The following is an 8,812-nucleotide window of genomic DNA, read 5'->3' on the forward strand; positions in this document are numbered from 1 at the left end:
ATGAGAATGTCTGATCAGGTAAATTAAATCACCACAGGGACATTTCAAATGTCTCACGTACACAAGGTGGCTTGAGGTCACGAAGTAGATTCTTTTCTAGTCCCCTGCATTTTACTTAGGACCACAGAGAGACCATCCACTGTTAAAGCTGTATTCCTCTCAGCAGAAAGTGCATTTCTCACTGGCAAGCCAGCACTTCAGAGTCAGAGAGTGTTGAGATTGACCTTCTGAGTTCCTGCGGGTGACAGAGCAGATGCACCATGGACAGGTTCAATTGGTCCTCCCGGCGGTGGGGTTCATTCTCCTGGGCCTCTCAGCCCATCCAAAACTAGGGAAAACGTTCTTTGTGCTCATCCTGTCAATGTACCTGATGATCCTGCTGGGCAATGGGGTCCTCATTCTGGTGACCATCCTTGGCTCCCACCAGCACATGCCCATGTACTTCTTCCTGGGGAACCTCTCCTTCCTGGACATCTGCTACACAACCTCCTCAGTCCCCCTTACTCCCAAAAGCTTCCTGACCCCTGGGAAAACCATCTCCTTCTCAGCCTGTTTTAGACAGATGTTTCTCTCTTTTGCAATGGGAACCACAGAGTGTGTGCTCCTGAGCATGATGGCATTTGATTGCTATGTGACATCTGCAACTCCTTTAGAGACCCCATCATCATGAGCAAAGCTGCCAGCTCCTGGGTAGCTGATATCATCAACATTGTGGTGCAGACATCCCAGGCAATGCAACTGCCCTTCTGTGGGGACAACGTCATCAATCACTTCACCTATGAGATCCTGGCTGTCTTGAAGTTGGCATGTGCTGACATCTCCATCAGTATGATCAGTATAGGGGTGGCCAATGTGATCTTCCTCGGGGGTCCCAGTCCTGTTCATTTTTGTCTCTTATGTGTTCATCATTGCTACCATCCTGAGGATCTCTTCAGCTGAGGGGAGGAAAAAGGTTCTCTCCACCTGCTCTGCCCACCTCACAGTCATTGTCATCTTCTAAGGACCATCCTTTTCATGTACAGGAAGCGCAAATCTAAGAGCCCACTGGGGACAGACAAACAGGACCTTTCAGACAAGCTCATCTCCGTCTTATATGGAGTGCTGACCTCCATGCTCAACTCCATCATCTACAGCCTCAGGAACACGGATGTGAAGGCTGCTGTGAAGAACCCATGGTACGTCAGAAACACCTAACTGAGTGACTGTCACAGAATCCCACGTTGTCAGAACACCTGATTTCTAAACTCCTCATTGTTCTCATGGGAAAATAGTAACCTAGAGTAGAGAAGGGACTCTCCCAAGGTGCATGTTGTGGACCATGAGACTAGGACTAAAAACTAACCCGGTTTTCCCCACACCACCCCACCCCATTATTCCATAGGCAATGGAAGCTTCTATCTAAGAACCTAGAAGGAAAGAGCCTTCACATTTCTAGAGATGTTGGCTGTTAGCTTTGTGCACAACCACAGTGACATCATATCATAGCTATTTTATGCTAGCAAAATCTTAGATCCTCACCAGAAGCTGGTGCATACCTGTGAAGAGTCATTGATGTGTGCAAAATTAACAGACAAACACAGAACCAGGATTTAGTAGAGCTGGGTTCTTGGAGTGTAGTGTTCGGCCCTATGTAGAACTGCTGATTACTGGACTTGCTTTGGTATTATCCCAGAGGCCTGTGTTCAGTAAGAATAAGGTGAAAAATATCAGCTATGTCATCACAGTGCGTTGCCCAATGGCACCATGGCAAGAATTCTCCTCAGGTTGTAGCACCGGGAAGAGAGGGCTCCTACCTTGAACAGCGGGACTTACCTGCGAGGGAACAGATATGTTTGCACTCTCCTGCCTGTAGCCCAGCTCCAATCATGTTCGCGGCAGTATTGCACCTCTGGGAGGCAGCAGCTCTCAATCCCTTCTTCCCACGGGAACTATGTGACTCATGGCATTAACACCCTCCAAACCCTCCCATGGGGGTGCCCGAACTACAAGGACATCCAAAAAACGTTTTGGGCAAGGCAAAGAGTTATAATAATCCTCAATTCCACAGCAACCGTTGGCCATTAGTAAGAGTTGGGCCCCACTGGTTATGGCGCAGATGTGATGGGCTGTGAATCTGTGGGTTTGGATTTCTAGGTGGTCAGGAGCAGCCACAACAGTGTGGAGGTTGGAGGTTGTATCAGGCAGGAGACCTTCAATTGCACAAAAGAGAAAATTCTATTCAACCTGATTCAAGAATAGCGTGGACTTATTCGCAAGTAGGGCCAGCCTCAGGCATGGTAAATCAGGCTCCAGCTCCTTTGCTCTGAGATTCTTTTCACTCTTCACTCTTCTGTGTGTCAGCTTTGTTCTCAGGCTGACTCCTCATGGTCACAAGATGGCTGCTGCCAGCCCTGGGACTGCAGGTTTCCCATTCACTTGTGGGATAGAAACCTCTGGTTCCCACAGCAGAGAACAAGTGTCCTGAGGTTTGCTCTGACTAGACGGATGCAAACCACAAACCAATTCCAGTGGCAGGTGGGGTAAGATTGTGCAGATGGACTTAGACCAGCAGGGCGCTCCTCTGACACAGAAGATGGGGTCAGTCTCACCCGCACATGTGGCTGCTGCACAAAGGAAACTCCGGAGTCATTCAGAAAGGAGTAGAGAGGCAACAGATCCTGGGAGGGCAACCAACAAATGTCCATCATTTTCTGGGCCCTGGGTGAGGCTTCCTGACTCTGGGAAACCCCTAGGAGGGTGGAATGCCTCTTACTGATTGAGACAGAATATTCCCATCAACCTCACCAGATGGGGGCTCAATGTCAAACAATTTGGTTGGTGAAAATAAATACAAGAATGTTTCTTGTACATCTGAGTTTCTGTCCTAACTTCAAACCTGCTCTGGGTGTGTTGTTTCATGTCAACTCTGTGGCTGAGAAGGCCTCTCCATGGTCTGCATTTGAGGTGAATCTTACCCCTCCCTAGCTTTGTAATTTTATAATTTTTCTACTTTTAATTTCCCTTTGCTCCATTTCCTCACCTGTTTATTTTTAATTTTTTGGCCTTGGATGTATATTTGGATTACCTCAAACCCTTTGTGTGATGGTTCCAGGCATAAACTGAAAGACCAAACAAACAAACAAAGCAACAAGTAAGCAAACAAACAAAAACCAAGTGAACTGATGACAGAACTAATGACTAGACAGTGGGCGGGACCGCAGGCCGGCTGCTGGAGGCCCCTGCCAGCTCCTTTCTCCTGCCAGCTCCTTTCTCTGGGCCTGCTGTCCGTCTCCTACTGTGGGTTAGTTTGTAAGTTAATTTATCCATTTCTTAACTAGATCACCTCCTTTGTTGGCATGTAGCTTTTTGTTGTATTCTCTTATAATCCTTTGTATTTCTGAAGTATCTGTTGTCCTTTCTCCTCTTTTATTTCTAATTTTATTTATTTGAGCCTTCTCTCTTTTTTTCTTGGTGAGTCTAGCTAAAGGTTTGTCAATTTTGCTTATCTTTTCAAAGAACCAGCTCTTAGTTTCACTGATTTTTTTCTATTGTTTTTTAGTCTCTATTTCATTTATTTTTGTTATTTCCTTCTTTCTTCTGATTTTGGGTTTTATTTGTTCTTTTTCTAGTTCCTTCAGGTGTACTTTTAGATTGTCTGAGATATCTTGAGGTAGGCTATATTGCTATGAACTTCCCTCTTAGTACTGCATTTACTGTATCTCACAAATTTTGGCATGTCATATTTTCATTTACATTTGTCTCCAGGTATTTTTTGATTTCTCATTTGACTTCTTTGTTGACCCAATAGTTGTTCAGTAGCTTTTGTTTAATCTCCACATATTTGTGAGTTTCCCAGTTTTCTTCTTGTAGTGGATTTCTAGTTTCATGCTGTTGTGATCAGAAAAGGCGTTTGGTATTATTTCAATTTTCTTAAATTTATTGAGACTTGTTTTGTGGCCTATATATGATCTACCCTGGAAAATGTTACATGTGCATTTGAAAAGAATGTGTATTCTGCAGTTTTTGCATGGAATGTTCTGTATATATCTATTAAGTCCATCTGGTCTAATGTGTCATTTAAGGCCAATGTTTCCTTATTGATCTTCTGTTTGGATGATCTATCCATTAATGTAAACAGAGTGTTAAAGTTCCCCACTATTATTGTGTTACTGTCTATTCCACCTTTTATGTCTTTTAATAATTGCTTCATATATTTAGGTGCTCCTATGTTGGGTGCATAGATATTGGCAAGTGTTATATCCTCTTGTTGGATCATTTTCTTTATCATTATGTAGTTCCCTTCTTTGTCTCTTGTTACAGTTTTTGTTTTAAAGTCTATTTTGTCTGACATAAGTGTTGCTAACCCAGCATTCTTTTTATTGTTATTTGCATTGAATATCTTTTTCCATCCACTCACTTTCAGTTTGTGAGTGTTTTTAGGTCTGAAATGTGTCTCTTGTATGCAGCATATATATGAGACTTTTTTTATCTAATCTGACACCTTATGTCTTTTGATTATAGCATTTAGCTCATCAGCATTTTAAGTAGCTATTGATAAGTATGTCCTTATTGCTATTTTGTTACTTTTTTTCTTGGTATTTTAGTAGTTCTTTTCTGTTCCTTTCTTCTTCTCTTGCTCTCTTCCCTTGTGATTTTATGGCTTTCTTTAGCATTATGTTTGGGCTCATTTCTCTTAATTTTTTGTGTATTTATTGTAGGTTTCTGGTTTGTCATTTCTGTGAGGTTCATATATAATAACCTTAAAATCGTTGCTGTCTGTGAAGCACCATGGCTATAACCTGGTTTTTTCCTCAGCAGAGAAGTAGTTCTGCCTCTTCCTCTTCAGTCAGTGTTGTCCTTTGTTGTGGAGATTCTTTTTATCCAGTTGCCAATCCTCTCTCAGAGGTCATTGTTCCACAGGTAGTTGTAAATTTGTTGTGTCCATGGGAGGAAGTAAGTTCAGAGTCCTCCTATGCTGCCATCTTCCCAGCAATCCTCTGGTGTCTCTGCTTCTCTCTCATTCTCTGCACTGTCTCTGCATTTACCTTTGTTTTGTGGTCTCCATACCATCTGACTTGCTGTGTTAACTATGTGGTTAGACCAAGTCTTATTAATGGTTAATAAGAGGGGTGGGATTGAGGATTATTAAACCTTTTCCTTCACCCAAAATATTTTTTTGAATTTCCTCATAGTCTAGGCACAGATAGTTCAGGCTCTATCAGCTACAACTCTATTAAGACTTCTGTTCTTGAATTCTATGTAATTTCCCTAATCCTTCCAAATGAATTCTTACTTAGAGGGAAAAAAAAGAGAAAAGATTTACTTGAGCTTGTGCAAGTGAATCTTTGTTCTTATCACTAAAAGAGCAAAACTCAACAGGTTGGGATGAAAGCTCTTTGGAGAGTTGGTGGCACACAGCTGGTACTGGCTGTAGACTCAGGGACCATCAAGATTCCCAGGGAACCAGGGCTGGTCTTGTTTGCTCTCATTTAAGCCTGATGCTTTGTTCCCTTGGGGATTAAGTCCAGGACCCTGAGTATTGTGGAAGCCATAACATTCCAAACTGAATTATTACAACCACTGTTTCTAGCACTCCCAAAAAGACAAGATAGCTGTTCAGAGAGCATCTGGGTGGAGGAGGAGGGAGAGGTGAGTAGGCAGGCACTCAGTTTAGCACAGACTGGGGCTGAGCCACCCTGTCCTGTCCTTCTAAGAGTGCTCTCAGTCCAGGCCAGACAGCCAGAGACCTGCCTTCCCATTCTGGCTCCAATTTCAACTCCAACTCCATTTCCCAGTGCTGAGTGCTTAGCTAAGTTCCTTTCCCTCTCTGGGCCTCAATTTCTTTGTCTGTAAAATGAGAATGTATCACCCCAACCCTTGCAGCAGACAGTGAATGTGAAAACACCTGGGGAAAGCCCAGAGAGGATTCATGGCTCATACCCCAAAACCTGCCGCTCATTGAGTAGTGCCCCCCCCATATCCCTCCCTCATTCATGCCCTCTATAGTTCAAGAGTGATGGCTCCAAACTTCTAATGCCACTGAGGGCACTATTTGAAGAAAACTTGGGTGGCTGATTGTGGCTCTGGTTACCTGTGCCTGCTGCAAACCCGCCATGTGGTAAACATTTCTACAAGCTCCTGAGATCAGTGCTTCTGGAACTTATGTGCTCAGGAGTCATCTGGGGACGTTGTGAAAATGCAGATTCAGTTTCAGAGAGCCTGAGGTGGGATCCGAGATTCTACATCTCTGAGAAGTTCCCAAGTGATGCCCATGCTGCTGTTCTGCAGACCACACTTTGAGTAGCTTGCCCAAGAAGACTCGGGACCAGGGCCAGGGACTGCAGGAAGAGGCAGGGAAGCAGCGCCCATGTGGAAGTCTCCTGCCATGTGCCAAGTCCTCCAGCATCAGCAACCCAGTCTGGTCTCTCCAATGTAGGGGGCAGCAGTTTACCCTGTGATCTCACTTCTCTTGGGATCTAAGCAGAATTGTTGATTTATCATCTTGTTCAGCTTTTTACTTGTTAGTACAGAGTGACAACTTCCAAGCTTCTGGTATGTCAGACCAGAAACCAGTTATTCCCACTTCAAATAGCTCTAAAGTGCAGTCAAGTGCAAATAGATATAAAAATATGGTCAAGTACAAAATAAGAGGCATAAATATAGCAGAGGAAGAAATATATGTCAAATTTTGCAGAAAACACAATTATTGTATTTCTAAAAATTAACCAGAAAACAATTAGCAGTAATATGAGCTCAGAAAAGGAGAACTTTGGGAGAACATTCATCAGGAACAAACATAATTCCAGACTTGAGTCAAGAAAACATTATGAGTGTTATGGGAGTATCAAGGAAGGTTAGAGTGATTGACGAGGGGCATGGAAGGAAAATTCCAATAAAAATGACTTTGATTTCTAAGGTGAAAGCTCTCAAATTATAACAAACAGAAGAACTTCTTTGTATGCATATTCTTGGGGTCTACTCCTAAATTTTGAATTTCATTATGTCTGAGGTAAGGCTGATAGAAACTTAGGTTTAGAAACATAGTTATTTAGTGGTTTTAAGTCCCCCTAAAGACTTACTGAACTACATAAATTGTTAGTGAAAAACAATTGGACAATACAAGGATTCTGCGAAGGTAACAATGTTAGATTTTTCCTACCAGATTTGAAATTATTACAAAGTAACAATTACTGAACTATACCCCGTTGGTTTTTTACAGTTTTGTAAAATCAGGGGTATCAGAGATACCAGAAAATTAATTACAACTATAAGAACTTAACACACATATGTCAGATCAAAAGTAATAGCATGAAGAAGGAATCTCTTCTTAATAAAGAGTGGGACAGTAACAGTATTTAACTGAATGAAGGTTGGCATTTGATCCATACATCACACCATACACTGTCATAAACTTCAGATGGATTAGAACTAAACATAAGACACCATCAAGATTACAAGAAGCTAAAAAAGAACAGAATGACATATTTATTCCAGCTGTGGAAGAGAGTGTGATTTGTTATTTGAAAGAGAAAGAGGGTATCAGAATTAAAACAGACATGTTCAAACATACGTTGTACCAAACTCTTGAATAATATAGTTTGATCAAACAAGAATCAAATGGAGGTTTGTCAGGTTCCACGAGTATTTGATTTATTTCTTTTATATATATATATATTTCTTTTATATATATATATATAGAACATATATATATATGTTCTAAATAACTTTTAATATGTAGTAAGACAACAGACACATGCAAACTTGTTACATTTTGATTTTTGACACACTAGAGACTACTACCACATTACGACGTATCCTGTTGAGTTGACTGCCTTCTGGACAGACCTCAGAATAAATTTTTTCCTGCCATTCTGTGCATTTATTTTATCTTCCTTAAATGTACCCTTGATTAGAAAAAGCGTAGTTCTGCGCTGATCTTTTCTTTAATCCAAGCCTATGCACACCTGCTCACATAAAATCGTACCAGGGAGTACACCTGTGCACTGTGCTCGTTAGTGCTGGGCGAGGCTCAGAATCATCTGCTTGGTGCATGTTCTCATCATGGTGTCATAGCCAATTGCACAACAACAAGTGAACATGTAACTGGTCACACGGTAATAATGTCACATTGTAAATGGTACTAGGATTAACCATATATTTGGGGTGCTACTTCTCTGACTTTACACTTATGATAAGGAATTTGAGCAGTTATCCAATCTTATTAGTGAATCAATATTTTTTCTGATTTTTAATATCTAACTGGCATTTTTTTAATTAATAAACTTTGTTTTTTAGAGCAGTTTTAGGTTCACAGCAAAATTGAGCAGAAGGTACAGAGACTTCCCATATACCCCCTGTCCCTACACATTGCAGGGGAGGAAGATATGCAATGCGTGCTCAACAGCCATGGTCAGGCCCTTTTGGAAAAAACAAAGTCAGGCTGAATTAGGTTTACACCAAATGGCTTCCTCATATACTCCAATATATCCTATTGCTTGCCATTTCTATTTGTCACACGTATACATTGAAGAGACTCAGGAAAACTGGGTAACTCACCAGAATGGCAGAGTCTGTTCCCTAAAATACATTGTATATCTGCTTTAAACATTTACTATGGCAAGAACAAATGGCCTTAAGATAAAGGCACAACTTCCCCCCCACATTGGCATTTCCTTAGGGATAAGCATCTTTCCTTAGGCTAGGAACTGATTGCTGTGCTCACCTTTGACCACCCAGCTCACCTGTAACCACCCAGCTTGAGACAACAGACCTACCACCCTGCTGTGTTCACCGAGACAGCAGACCTACTACTGACAGCAGTTAGAGAATGCTT

The 8,812-nt window shown here is 41.8% G+C and overlaps 1 pseudogene; it reads left to right on the plus strand.

Moving 5' to 3' along the window:
• The first annotated feature begins 253 nt into the window (after window positions 1–253).
• On the plus strand, window positions 254–1,194 carry LOC103540630 (olfactory receptor 13C7-like; annotated as a pseudogene).
• Window positions 1,195–8,812: the final 7,618 nt, after the last annotated feature.

This window comes from Equus przewalskii, chromosome 26 (genome assembly GCF_037783145.1).
Source record: "Equus przewalskii isolate Varuska chromosome 26, EquPr2, whole genome shotgun sequence".
NCBI lineage: Eukaryota > Metazoa > Chordata > Mammalia > Perissodactyla > Equidae > Equus > Equus przewalskii.